General features: G+C 44.6%; 1 protein-coding gene across 10 annotated transcripts in view; it reads left to right on the top strand.

Annotated features, from left to right (window-relative positions):
• Positions 1 to 2,876: 2,876 nt before the first annotated feature.
• CDKL5 (cyclin dependent kinase like 5) overlaps positions 2,877 to 13,463 on the top strand; it is a 124,759-nt gene continuing 114,172 nt past the window's right edge. For 4 of the 10 annotated variants that reach the window (XM_048933360.1, XM_048933352.1, XM_048933371.1 and 1 more), the window contains exon 1: positions 2,884 to 2,995. The gene's annotated coding sequence lies outside the window, so the exon portion shown is untranslated. The other 6 variants (XM_048933327.1, XM_048933310.1, XM_048933318.1 and 3 more) reach the window with 5 other exon arrangements.

Here is a 13,463-nt window from a genome sequence, read left to right as displayed (position 1 = left end):
CCCATTCAGATTCCCTGAAAAAATAACACTTAGATGGCCCCAAACTGGGACATTTGCTATTCCTTTTTATGGGAAAAAGGCCTGAAATGGTATCTTGTTTTGAATGAGATTGAATTCTTACTTGTATTCAGACTCACATATGCTCATCTTATCTGATAAAACATACTTTTTCCTAATTTATTTACTCAGAATCATAGAATCAGAGAACGGCTTGGACTGGGAGGGACCTCAAAGCCCACCCAGCCCCAGCCCCTGCCATGGGCAGGGCTGCCCCCCACCAGCTCAGCTGCCCAGGGCCCCATCCAACCTGGCCTTGAGGCCTCCAGAGATGGGGCACCACAGCTTCTCTGGGCAGCTGTGCCAGCACCTCACCAACCTCTGGGTGAAAAAATTTCCCCCAGCATCTAATCTAAAGACCAGACTAATATAAATACCAAATCTAAAGATTTAGACTTGGTGGAGCCTAGCCTATTTTCCCAGAACAAAATCTCTGTTTTAGACATGATGCCTGTGTTGGCGAAGAGGGGGTTGACTTCCACAACCATGCCTGTTTTCCAAGGGTTAATCTTGGAAAATTCCATCTTTTTAGCTGAGTGGTATTTGCCTTAAACTTTTGAAGACAATAAACAAAGATCTGTTGTACTTTGACATTTCTGTTATAACCACAAGATAAGGAGAACAGTATTACTGTGAATATTGAAGAAACCCAGAAGATAAGTGGGCTATAATATTTGATATCAGATAGGTAAGATTCTGCACTGCTGTCCTTATTAAACCAAACCTCAAGATTAAATTTTATTATAAAATGTTCTCTTTTCTCTGTCACATTGTGTATTATGAGAAACGTCCAAAACAAGGCAGATCTCGGTAAAAATAGTAACTACATCATGTTAGTGTGTGAAACTGTGGTTACTTGTGAGAAACACTGTAGGAAAAGAACATTTTTTGTGAAATTATAACAAAAATCCCCAGTGCTCTGCTCAGATTTTGTCACAGTAATGTTTCTATCTATGTGTTCTCACAGGAATTCAAGTGATGTACTACATCATTTACAATCTGGCCTCATATTAAAATGACAAGAGATGCTGATAGGAAAAAAATCATTTTAATTGCAAGCATATGTTACCGGATATTCATTTTGTTATTTTTAAGCATTTAAGCATTATCCAGTCATTTATATTAATTTTTAACTGATCATGCCACTCCACCAGGGAGGGTTCATGTTGGATATCAGAAAATATTTCTTCTCAGAAAGAGTGTTGATGCAGTGGCACAGGCTGCCCAGGGAGGTGGTGGAGTCATCACCCCTGGAGGTGTTCAAGGAACGTGTGGATGTGGTACTGAGGGACGTGGTCAGTGGGCACAGTGTGATGGGTTGGTGGTTTGACTAGGTGATCTTAGAGGGCTTTTCCAATCTTAATGATTCTGATTCTGTGATTCTATTGTCTTTGAATCAGTACAGGCAGAAGGGACCAACTGAGGACTGCAAAAGCCATTGACGGTATGTGGAGTACAAACACTGGTGGCACATTCACCACTCTTCGGACTACAGCATCACATCTCTGCTTAAATTCCCTTCAAGTTATTCTTCCAGCTAAGGATGACGTGATACACTCCTGACACAGTACCGTGGGAAGATCTAACCATAAACTGGGAATTTTGGCAGACTTGTGAGCACGTGTTTCAGACGATCGGTTTGACTGCCTTCCATGAACCACGAATCATCTCTTTAGGAGGCTACAGCAGGGCTTCTCCTGAATAACAAATCTCTGAGGCTTTGACAAGGAGGCCTGTTGGGAGATTTGGAAAACCCACTAGATGGTCCACGGGTCTGATGTCCCAGTTGACCACATCTCAGGGATTCCTGTCACTGGACTTGTCCTCGTTGGGTTCCACTGAGCACCCACCCAGCTGGGAGGCATCAGGTGCACTCCTGAACACTTCTGCTCATGGAGCTGCACCTGGAGGGGATGCCACAGAACCATAGAATCATTAAGGTTTGAAAAGACCTCTAAAATCATCTCATCCAACCATCAGTCCATCACCACCATGCCCACGTCCTTCATGCCCTCCAGCACTCCATGCTGTGGGTTGATGCTCTGAGAGCAGAGGTGATGGCATTCACCTCACCACTCAATTCTGGGGATGCGCTCTGTGTGAGGTGGCAGATGAAGAACCTGCTCGTTAAGGACCACAGTGCCCTAAACTTGGTGGCCAAGCCAGTGCAGATGTTTTTGAGGTCTGTATCCTCCTAGAGATGCTATGGGAAGTGCTGGGCTGGCCATTTGCAACCAATGGCACACTGCATCCAGCAGACTTCACAGGGTTTTCTCATTTAAACAACCATTGGAAAATGGGAGCATCCATTATGGTAGAGCTGCACCGTGCTGCGATGCATCTGACACTCAGTGCCTCCGAAAGCAGCTTTATTTTTTACCCACATTTTTAATTCCCGTGAGCAGAGCAGGAAGCACAGCCCCGCAGGCTCCAGCAGCATAATCTGCAAGTCGAGATTACAGCTTTGTGACTGCGGGAGACATTTCCATCCTCCCGATGGCTGAGTCGAGAGGGAAAAAGGGGAGGGGAACAAAAACCGCCCATCTATGAGGCGAAAAGTCCCGAACGAGGAGCCCCGGGCACACTCCCGCAGCACTAAACCCGGCCCGCAGCGGGGCCTCTCCCGGCCACCGCCCTCAGCGGCCCCACCCGCAGCCCCGCGCCCGTTGCTCGGCAGCTGCGAGCCAACCGAGCCTGCCGGGAAGGCGGAGGGGCAGCACCACGGATAGCTCCTATTGGTGGAAGAGGGTGAGGGCGGAGCTCGAGGACGGCTGTCTTCTTCGCGATTGGAGGAGAGAGCCGTCAGTGCGGGGTGGGGGGCGAGGCCTCACGGCTAGCGGGGCCGCGTTGAACGCCGCGTTAGGGCGGGGGAACGGAGCAAGGGGGCGGCGGCGGTCGAGGGTAAGCGCGCCGCCAGCTGTGAGGAGAGCGGCGCGAGGTAGGGAGCGGCGCGGGGGCCGTCCTCACCTGTCGCCGGGCGCTCACTTCTCACTCTTTGCGGCCGTCGGGCTCCGGCCGTGGGTGCGGTCCCTCGCGGTAGCGGCCGGGCTGGGGCTGCGCTTTCGTCTGAGGAGGTCCTGCGGGGATCCTCGTCCGAGGGAGGGCGGCAGGCAGGCTGCGCGCGGTGCCCCCGGCTGCGCGTCGCCGCGCGGACGGATGCCGACTGCCCTCAGGTAGGTGGGCGGGGAGCGGAGAGGGCAGACCCCGGGAAGGCCGCCTCTGGGCGCGAGGGCTCCCCGCCGCCGTCGCTGCGGCAGGCGGCACCCCGGAGTGGCGCCGCGTGAGGGGGGGGCGGCGGGGCTGCGGCTGGGGGCTGCGGCTGGGGGCGGCCTCCGTGCGCTGCCTCTGTGCATGGGGCGGGGGGAGGCGCGCGGGCAGAGCCGCACGACTTGTCGCTTCGGCTGTGGGAGGACGCGAAGCCGAGGAGGGTTGGGAAATCCGTTGGTGTGCGGAGAGGTTATCGCGAGCGGTCTTGAGGTGCTGCGGTGCTGCGGGAGGGAAGTTGTGAGCGGTGCCCTGTTGGTCGCCGCGCCGCGCTGCCGAGGGATGCTGAGCGCCCTCGGCTCCCGCTGTCACCAGCTGCACGCCGCCCCGCCTGACGGCGCTGCTTTGGCGAGCGCGATTCCCGCTCCCCACAGCGTTTTGCCCTCCGCGAGGGTGTGGAACTATCATTTTTCCCTCGTCGCGTTTCAGCCGAAGGGCGTCGAATTTATCCTTTCGCATAGTTTTCTGTGTTTGCCTAAAACAACGACAGTGTTCTTGGTTCGTGCGTTTTCTTGCTGAGTTGCAGTTTGGGGAAAAAAAAAAAAAAAAAAAAAAAAAAAAAAAAAAAAAGACAAGCGTTTAATAAGATCTACCTGCCTGGAGTAGGAGCACAAAGCGCCATTTTAACAGGTGGGCTGGGTGATAGGAGTATGAGCTTTTTTCCATTGTATGGACTTAAGCGCTACCTCGAGTTGTGTGGGTGTGCAAGATTTCTCTCATTTTGCTCAGTTGGCGATCCCCTCTCTTTGTGCTTGCGGTGAGATTCTGCTGTTCTATGCTTTTGCATGGAGTGGCTCAGCCTTATTTGTCAGCATTTACCTAAAGCTGCAGCATTTGGGGGGGGTTAAATCACAACTGCATGGGAGAGCTCATTGCCATATTTAGCCCTTGAGATCTTTCTGATATGCAGCAAAGCAGTGTTATGTGTGACAGTGGCTGAAAAGAGCAGCGGGGAAGAGAGAATGTAAGGCAGTGGCCATCGAGTGCTGCAGGGCACAAGTGCTTCACCAGTGAGTTGGACCTGGAGCTTCCGATTAATGTCAGCTAGTGCTGTGACCTGCAGCTAGCAGCATAAAAGATACACATTAAAAAAAAAAACAAAACAACCCCAACATCCAAAAACACAGTGTTACATCTAATTTCAGATATCATTGGATGTTGACAGCCTCAGTGACTCTGAGATATGATCCAGATTTTTTTTTTTTTCAATTGTTTCAGTGTCCAAGTGATTTGGTTTGATTCATTTTGCCTGACTTCAAGCCAAGAGTTGTAACAAACCTGTTGTTAACCCTGTTGTCAACCCTGTTGTCAGTGGCTTGGTTTTCAAACCTTGAAGTGTTTAAACAAAGAAATCACAGTTCCATTTTAACGACCTCATAGGTCTTTCCAGTTTAGTTTAAGAACACTGGAGAGAAAATGCACTTCGAGATTCGAATGTAGAAATGTTTACTGTAGCTCTATTCCTAACAAAGCCCTGGAGTATTTCATAAGTCTTTTTTATTAGTGAAATAGCTGCAGGAAAGCATTTGAAATTGCACGGCTGCTGAGGACCGTGCAATCTTTTGCATATGTATACAAAATGTGAGCTTGTCTGTTGCAAACCTATTGGAGCTCAGTTGTAGTTCACTGGAAGCGTTAGTGAGGTCTGACACCAGCAGTGTCTGTTCCTGTGATGTGGGGCAGGATGGGCGAGTAGGGGATGAGTGAAGGCTGTAAGTGCAGGGTAGAACAAAGGAATAATTCCTATATGTAGAAAACACTTTTTCTCTGAATACATAATAAAAAGCCAGTTCACTTCCACGATAAAAGCAGCTATTTATAATGCTGACTATATATGGGCACTCTCGCAGGCTGTTGGTGTGTAAGAATTAACGTTCTTTCTGGAACCACAGCACTCTTCCATGGAAAAAAGAAGGAAAAAAACTAGAGTCTTCCTAGATATTGAACTGGACACGCTGCAAGTTCTTCTGGATGAGCATTTGTTTGAGCATCGCGCTTACTGTGAGCAGAGCACAAATGTGGGTCTGCTCTTACAGTGTGTTGACATGGAAGATGGGCGATGTTGTGAGCTGCGTGCTCTCCATGTGAACAGCACTGGGATGGCGTGCATTTCTCAGAGCTGCTATTTGAGAATTGAAAAGAATCTCAGCACTGCCTATGAGCTAAACCTAGCGACTCAAATATTTAACTTATTATTCACATCAAGAAATCAAGGCATGAGAACGATCAGTGATTTGCTATCACTAAGGAATGTAGGCAATGTAAAGAGGAAAGGAGTTTAATCCCCATTTCCAAATTCTGTATTCTAACTAGAAGGCCACTTCTTTTTTCCACGCTTGTTTGTTTTATCAAGCAGTTGAGGAGTCGTTCCTCAGTGTCGAGGTGGAAAGAGGTTTCCTTGTGAGTAGTTGGATCAGCCTTCTGCATCAGAAGCAGTAAGAATTAATTTCCTGATACAAATGAAAGTGAGCATTAAAACAATATGTAAATGAATGGAGGAAATCATTGTTGGAACATCAGCCCTCATGCCAAATCTGTCCAGTTTCATAATATTAAATCTTGATGGAACTCATGAATGTTCAGTGCTGGTACGTCCATCTTGTAAACCTAAAATCACTTGTTTAGAATGCAGTATTAATACATTTCTTTGTCACTGTATTAAATAAAATATTTTAGCAGAGCAGAAATGATTGTTAAATATCTTGATGTTACTGTGAAAGATGGAAAAAATGAAAAGGTTGTGATGTTCCTACAACAGTAAACATTCATATACATTTAGTGTATGTATGTGAATACACACACGCACACACACACAGTGTATATTTAGCACATAGATGTTTTTTGTGCATTTTCTGACACAACCACGAGGGTCCTGTAGGAATAAGCCTGTGGAGAACTTCCTTGCCTGTTTCCTTTAGCAAAGTAACTCTGAAAAAACAACTTGTCCATCAGGGCTTTCAAGTCAGAGCTGTGCTTTCTGTGTTCGTGCAGGGACTGATGCTTAAGTTGTGTTGTTGCTGTGGAGTTAAAACAGCCTGTTGCTTCAGTCTTTCATTTCTTCTTAAAACAAAGAAAGTGTGTATGGAATGTGATGACTTTCTGCAGTGCTTATTTGTGGCCCTGAAGACTTTAGGTTTTTAGAAGATTTCTTTCTAGAGTTATTGCAATTAGATTTATTTTTCTAACATTACCTCAGAAGAGATGTTAGTGTGTTCTAGCTTGGCTTCAGACTTGGACTTCAAGCATGAGCTGCCTGAGCCTTCTTGAAATGTAACCCTTCAGCCAGTGTTTTCAACTGTAGCATAGCTTTATGCTGATGTTCGTTTCAGGGAAAAAAAGGATGGCATTCATAAAAAATAGTTGCTTGGCAGCATTTAAAATAAACAAATGAAAACCCCACCAAACTTACCCTCTGAAAAAACAGAATGTGAATCAGTTCTGAGCTGAATGTGGTTGTGCCAGCCACACAAAGCTCCATTATTCTGGTGAGTTGTATTGCTGTCTCTGTTAATCTTCTCTTACAGATGACTACAGCAGTACAGATGTGAATGGTAACACCCTGCTTCAAGCAACTGAAGGAAAGGGGAGGATGTGGCCGTAAGGTTCATTGGAACCAAGTATCAGTTCAGATAGCCAAAATACAAAAAAACTTCTTGGAGCTTGAATATGAACAATTTTTTTTCACTTCTTTTCTTCATAAGTGGATGTCAGTGTTTGGATGCCCTGCGGCACTGTAGGCACTCTGCATTCCTAGAGAATTCAGATAAGCTGATGGCAATGTTTTTTTCTTTATAGTAGAGAATTCTTATTTAGCTTGGTTCATTTGAACTCTTTTCTTTCATCTCCCCGTCCAACAGCCCTTATTTTTGAGTGGGAATGTTTGGCTTTCAAACTCACAGAAGTTTCTGTGATCTTGAAATTGATTTATTATTTTTTTCCCCCCTAAGTTCCTAGCAGACTGGTAATTACCTTGGATAACCATTTGGCACAGGATCACCTGCACTTCTGCAGAGCGCTTGGTTCACTTGGAATGAGCTTATGAGGACAGCAGCTACTCAGCTGTGGGGTTCCCTATGTGTGGAGTAGGAAATCATTGCTGGAGTGCACCTTGCTGCACTGCTTCGTGGCCTCACCCTTAATGACCTCAGGAGAGCTGATTGGTTCTGTTTGGCCTGGCTGTGGTAGGCTGGGCAACACTTCACCTTCTTAGAGGCAACCCAGTTAAAAGCCACAAAGGTAGCTGCTAACTAGGAGCTTTGTAAGCCTGGTATTTGCAAGTGGAACTTTATACTCCAATACTTTATCTTTGGAACAAAAATTTGAGTTAAACGTGAGATGCTCCTGCCTGTAAGTTCCCTGTTTATTGCTGCATTTCCTAACCTCAAAAAGAGCTTTATTCTCCGTGAGAATGACATCTCACAAACTCGCTGCATTTGCCCATGCGCGCCTCAGCCCTGTGCTGGTGTCAGTGCAGCAGAATGCCTGCTATGCCCTGAACCTTGCAGACTCCCAGCGTGTGCGTTCTTTTTTTTCTCCTCTCCCTTTTCTTGTGGATTTTTCCAAGATGTTGGTAAAAAAGAAGCAGTGTGCTGGTGTGAGTCCTGGAGTGGGTAAGTTTCAGCAGCTTGCTGAAGGAATTTGAATACTGCTCTGTGTCAGCTCTTACAACCAGCGTGTCTGGTGAGAATATTTAGAGTAGTGTAGCATGTCATGTTAATTGCAAGTTCATCACAGCGATCTTCCCTGAGTAAATGTAACGTAGTTTGTTCAGCATCTTCCAAAGTCTGATTGTTTTATAGAGACTGTGGGATTTTCTATACGCTATATTCTTGGCTGTTATCTGAAAATGTAATAGCAAAGTCAAACTGCCTGGAAGATGAGGATTTGACAAAGTTGACTCTTCTTTGAAGCCCTTGTCAGAACTATTACGCTCATCTTAAATTCCTGCTAGCCTGCTGCACTCAGTAGAAACTAGATGGTAGCTGAAATTCCAAGGCAAGTTTCCTCTTCTGTTTTTTGTTGTTAATACTTGGCAGCATTTTGTTGATTCCTGTCAGTTACTTGAGCCCTTTCTCTGAATATTTGTGCACGTGTCATAGGTTAAGTATATGGTCAGCTTTACTGATATTGCTTATGTGGAAGTGCATGCAGGGTTGGGGCAGCTGTGTGACTCCAGTTAGAGGTGAAGAGATCTTGGGCCTGTCAAAATGCACAACATCTCATATAGCAGGCAGATGTTTTTAATCTTGCATATTAATTGATATTTCAAATTCATGTTTTTCATACCAGTTGGCAGACGTGTTTGGCAACTCTCAAGTATGTTGTGTATTGTGAGAATATACTCTGTGAATATAGGGGATGGTACACATTTGCTTTTTATGTTAGTTATCAACTGCAATAATAGTAAGTTTAATTTATGTATAATACTCCTCATTCCAAAGTTAAAATGTTTATTAATCGAGAAGTAAGCAATTGTCATAGCAGTCAGAGTAGGCAGTAACAGTGAGATGTGAATCTGAGAATGCAGACTTGTTTCTAGTGTTATCCCTCTTGATTGCAGGATGGGTGTTGACTGAAGTGATAGTGCATCCTCTAGCAAATATTCATAGAATCACAGAATGGTTTGGGTTGAAAATGACCACAATGATCATCCAGTTTCAACCCCCTGCTATGTGCAGGGTCACCAACCACCAGACCAGGCTGCCCAGAGCCACATCCAGCCTGGCCTTGAATGCCTCCAGGGATGGGGCATCCACAGCCTCCTTGGGCAACCTGTTCCAGTGCGTCACCACCCTCTGAGTGAAAAACTTCCTCCTAATATCTGACCTAAACCTCCCTGTGTCAGTTTAAAACCATTCCGCCTTGTCCTATCACTATCCACCCATGTAAACAGCCATTCCCCCTCCTGTTTATAAGCTCCCTTCAAGTATTGAAAGGCCACAATGAGGTCTCCCCAGAGCCTTCTCTTCTCTAAGAGAAGAACTGAATAAAACAAAAAAACAACAAAAAAAATTGAATTAAACCTCCCCCCAACCATTTGCAACCATTTTAAATCTGATTGCTTTGTGTGTTTTGAGGTGAGAATTGACATCAAGTTGTAAGAAGCCAATTTCATGCTTTTTCAGCTGTTGTTGGTTAAGAGAATGGCATTCCTGGTGGCTTACTCTGTTCTTTGGCAATACCTTGTGTGCTGCAAGATGCTTCTCCTTCAAGATGTCTCTAATTGTGCCTGCACAAAGAGTTCCCTTTGGAAGGGAACTCAGAGAGCTGTCCAGTTAGACCTGCTCAAAGTGGTGTTTTCTCTTTAAAAAAATAATGGAAAAAAAATGTGCGTATGTATGTATATCTATGTATATTCCTGAGATATCACTAGGATGAAGTGGTGTAAAATTTGGATTTTCTTCTCTCTTTATGACACTTCTTTATTTTCTTTCACCGCACTCTCCTTGCTTTAATGGCACTGCTGCGTTGTCTTCTTTAGAGTGCTTGGAGGGAGAATTTCAGCCCAAAATAAGCAATGGCGTTGGGTGCAAGCATTTTATCTTTCTTTCTTGGTGAGTTGGATTCCAGTCTCCTATTGTTTTCTCCCATGCTGTTAATCTGTAGCGTTCACAAGATTGTCACTGCTTGTTTACTTAACCTCTGCAAACGTATTTCCAGCCTTTTTGGAAGATGAGCCTGGAACTGACAGTTGCTTTAGCAGAGCCCCTTGTGATAGAACAAGGAGAAATAGTTCCAAACTAAAAGAGGGGGAAATGTAGACTTGATGTAAGGAAGAAGGTTTTTTTTGTGATAAAGGTGGTGAAGCACTGGCACAGGTTGCCCAGAGAGGTGGTGGTGGGTGCCCCATCCCTGGGAACATGCAAGGTCCGGCGGGATGGGGCTGTGAGCACCTGATGTGACTGTAGGTGTCCCTGTTCATTGCGGGGGAGTTGGACCAGATGGTCTTTAAGGGTCCCTTCTAGCTCAAACCATTCCACGCTGTATTCCCTGTTTCAGAATGCTGTTATCTACCTACATCTTTAAGCTTTAAAAAAAGAAAGAAAAGCTGCAAAAGAAAAAAACACCACTGAACAAGCCTGTCACCAGAACTAATCCTAGTATGAAAACACCTACACTGAGTCTATGCTCACTTGAGAAGTTTCATACTTCAAAAAACTTAAGCCTACCTTATGGACCTTTTCACACGTTCCTGATCCATCTGCTTATCTAGCATAGCTTCTCCTCCATCTCTTCACACAGTCCTATGCTGCTGAAATGCAAACCGCCTTTGCAGTTCCTTTAATGGGTAGTAGTCTTTCTACTGTACGTTTTCTGTATTTTATACAACACAAGATTTGAGGTTTTTTCCTTTCTCTTTTACTGCTGGCATTATTAGTACAAAGGATGTTTTAAATTACATGCCACTATAATGTTTTTATGCAGACATTATTTTTCTACTTAACTGTGAAATCTTGTTTGGGTACAGCTTGTGTTCCAAGACAGTTATTTATGGAGTATGATAACTGTACATCGTGATGTACACTCAGTGCAGCATTGATCTGGCAAGCCTATAGACTGAAGCTACTAATTTATGGGATATTGCCTTTTATAAAATGGAAAACCCTGAAGAGGGAAGCGGCCAGTGCTGATGGAGAGCTTGGTGGAACAGGTAGGACTTGGAAGTTTTAATTTGGTTTGAGAGGAGCATCTTATACAATCTCTCCATCTGTCCATCCATCTGTCCACCAGCTCATCCTCCCACCCTGCCGGTAACTTCTGAACCGCTTGGTCAGTTTTTGGGAGAGGGGCAGTGTTCTCCATCTCTGCTGAGCTATGCAGCTCTAATGGGAAGAGGCAGGTGGTTAGAGATGGGACAAGAAATGGGGATCACTGCTCAACTGCTGGGCAAGGTGAAGGTAGTAAGGAAAGTGGAAACAATGTGAAGCTGATAATAGTTTGGGGATGTTATTCTAGGAAGCAAGTAAGAGTATACTTATGGGTGGATGTGGGACTAAGAGCTGTGGAAGATCTGTTTGACATCGCTGATGTAGCTTATGCAGGAGTGTAATGTAAGTCTGTAAAGAGTTTCTAATGTTTAAAGGAACAGTGGGAAGGGTGCTTAGTTCAAATCTACCATGAAGGAGTAAGGAGAGAACTGTAGGTGGAACATCATGTGATCGTACGTGGGTAAGAGGTTATATTTCTGTCCCTGGTTTTGTAGGGTATGAACTTGATGCAAGTAGAAGAGTGGCAGCCAAGCACGAGGAACTTCAAACTTAGAACCTCATATGTAGAACAGGGGTGGGTAAGAGAGGTCCTGCAGCACAGCAACGTAAGTTGGAATCACTGAACTATTCTTTGAAAAACCTGGAGGGCTGACATGGTACAGACACCAAATTGGTTGCTCGACTTTCTTTAGAAAATATTTTTTAACAGAGTTATAAATAAAAATAAATTTCAGTGTGAAGATGCCAGCATGGGATGCACACAGTAATAATAACAGAGCAGTATTTTCAGAAGGCGAACCTTGACTTTACTTTTCCTAACCAAATAGCTGTTCCTATTGTTGGGAGCTCATTAAATGTTTCACTAATTCTGTACGTATTGATGTTTTAATTGCCTGAAGCTCTGTGAATGAAAAGCATGTTTGAGAAACATGACCTTACTTCCCTTACTTCTGTCAACATAGTTGGTTTTTAGTTGCTTCTGCTGGCTCAAATTGTGACTCACAGGGGGGAAAAAAAAACCCTGCATGTATACTTGTAATTAATGTATTTGAAATTCAGGATTGCTTTATCTATAAGTTCAGAGACTGAGAGATGTTTGGTATCGTTGTTGTTTTTCTTGTGGAGTAAATAAAATTCATTTATACAACTCATTCTAAAATAACAGTGACTAAAATTGTGTCGCAAACATGTCTGGGTGAGGGGAGATAGGAAAGTATTTGTATTAAGGCCAAAGTCTACTCGACTCTGATTGTACAAAGAACTGAACAACCCTGGCAGACCGGGAAGGCTATCCTGTATTTTTCCACACCAGTAAAATGGGTGACCTTTTGTGTGACTGTTCCAGTTATATTCACTTAAAATAACGTTTGAGCTATTGTTGGATGTTTTCAATGAAAATGAAATGGCAGACCAGGCTCCTTAACTTGCTCTTCAAAGAAATTAGCAAAAAGGAACCACGCTGTCCTTTTAAATAATTGGACTACATGGAGCTCCAAAGCTAGTGGAAAAAGATGGTTCAACTCCAAAAAAATATGAATAAATGATTTCACTGAACATATTTTCCAACTTTAACATCAACAACTGTGTAATTTTTAAAATGGCAGTTCTTACAAAGACTTTGAAATGTTCCAATTTTTTGTGGAACTATGAGAACAGTTTTCACTTAGTGACAGCCTGTTTTTTTTTAAGAGTTTGTCTGATGGTGCTTGGGATTTAATAGCACTTTTTGCTTGCTTCCTGGTTCTGATCATTTGATTGATTGGTGAACTCTCCTTGCCTTGTGAAGGACAGCATAGCTTCAGAAGAAGCCCCCTCTAAAAAGCACAGTTTTGCTGTGCCCTGTGCACCGTTACCATCCACTCAACAACTACAGAGATCACCAGATGTGGAGAATGACTTGCATGATAAAGGTGGATGGTGTAGGGCGTGTAATGCTTGAAAATAATGAGTGTAGGTTTGTACTGTAAAACCATCAGGGTAGAGGTAGTGTAATGGGACTCGCATCCTAATTGGTGCCTGTGGAAGTAGCTGTACAAATTTGTGTTCATGCTGTACGTGTAAATTACCAAATGTAAGCAATAGAAGATTTATGAGTATAACCAGTAAAAGAAAAAATGGTATTTTTCCTGACCTTAAAGTTGTTAAAAATATGCTGCTGAGCCTTGGATAGTGGAGGCTGTATTGCAGGAGTGGAATGGAAGCAGGGACAAAAATGGCCTCTTCTTGCTGGCCGTGCTTACAGGTGTCTCGTCAGCTCTGGAGTCCTGATATGTGAGCACTGTGCACTGGATTCTATAGAAGAGCCCATGCCTCATGCTCAAGGCTCCTCAGCCACATAGTCCAACACACAGCTGTGGCTGCCGCTGAGCGTGGGTCTCCTCTCTTGCTGGACGTGAAGCTGCCTGAGCTTGCTGCAAGGCCCACGTATTGGGT

Source organism: Lagopus muta, chromosome 1 (genome assembly GCF_023343835.1).
Source record: "Lagopus muta isolate bLagMut1 chromosome 1, bLagMut1 primary, whole genome shotgun sequence".
Classification (NCBI taxonomy): Eukaryota; Metazoa; Chordata; class Aves; order Galliformes; family Phasianidae; genus Lagopus; species Lagopus muta.
The sequence above is the reverse complement of the archived record's forward strand: the minus strand, read 5'-3'. Positions and strand labels throughout refer to the sequence as shown.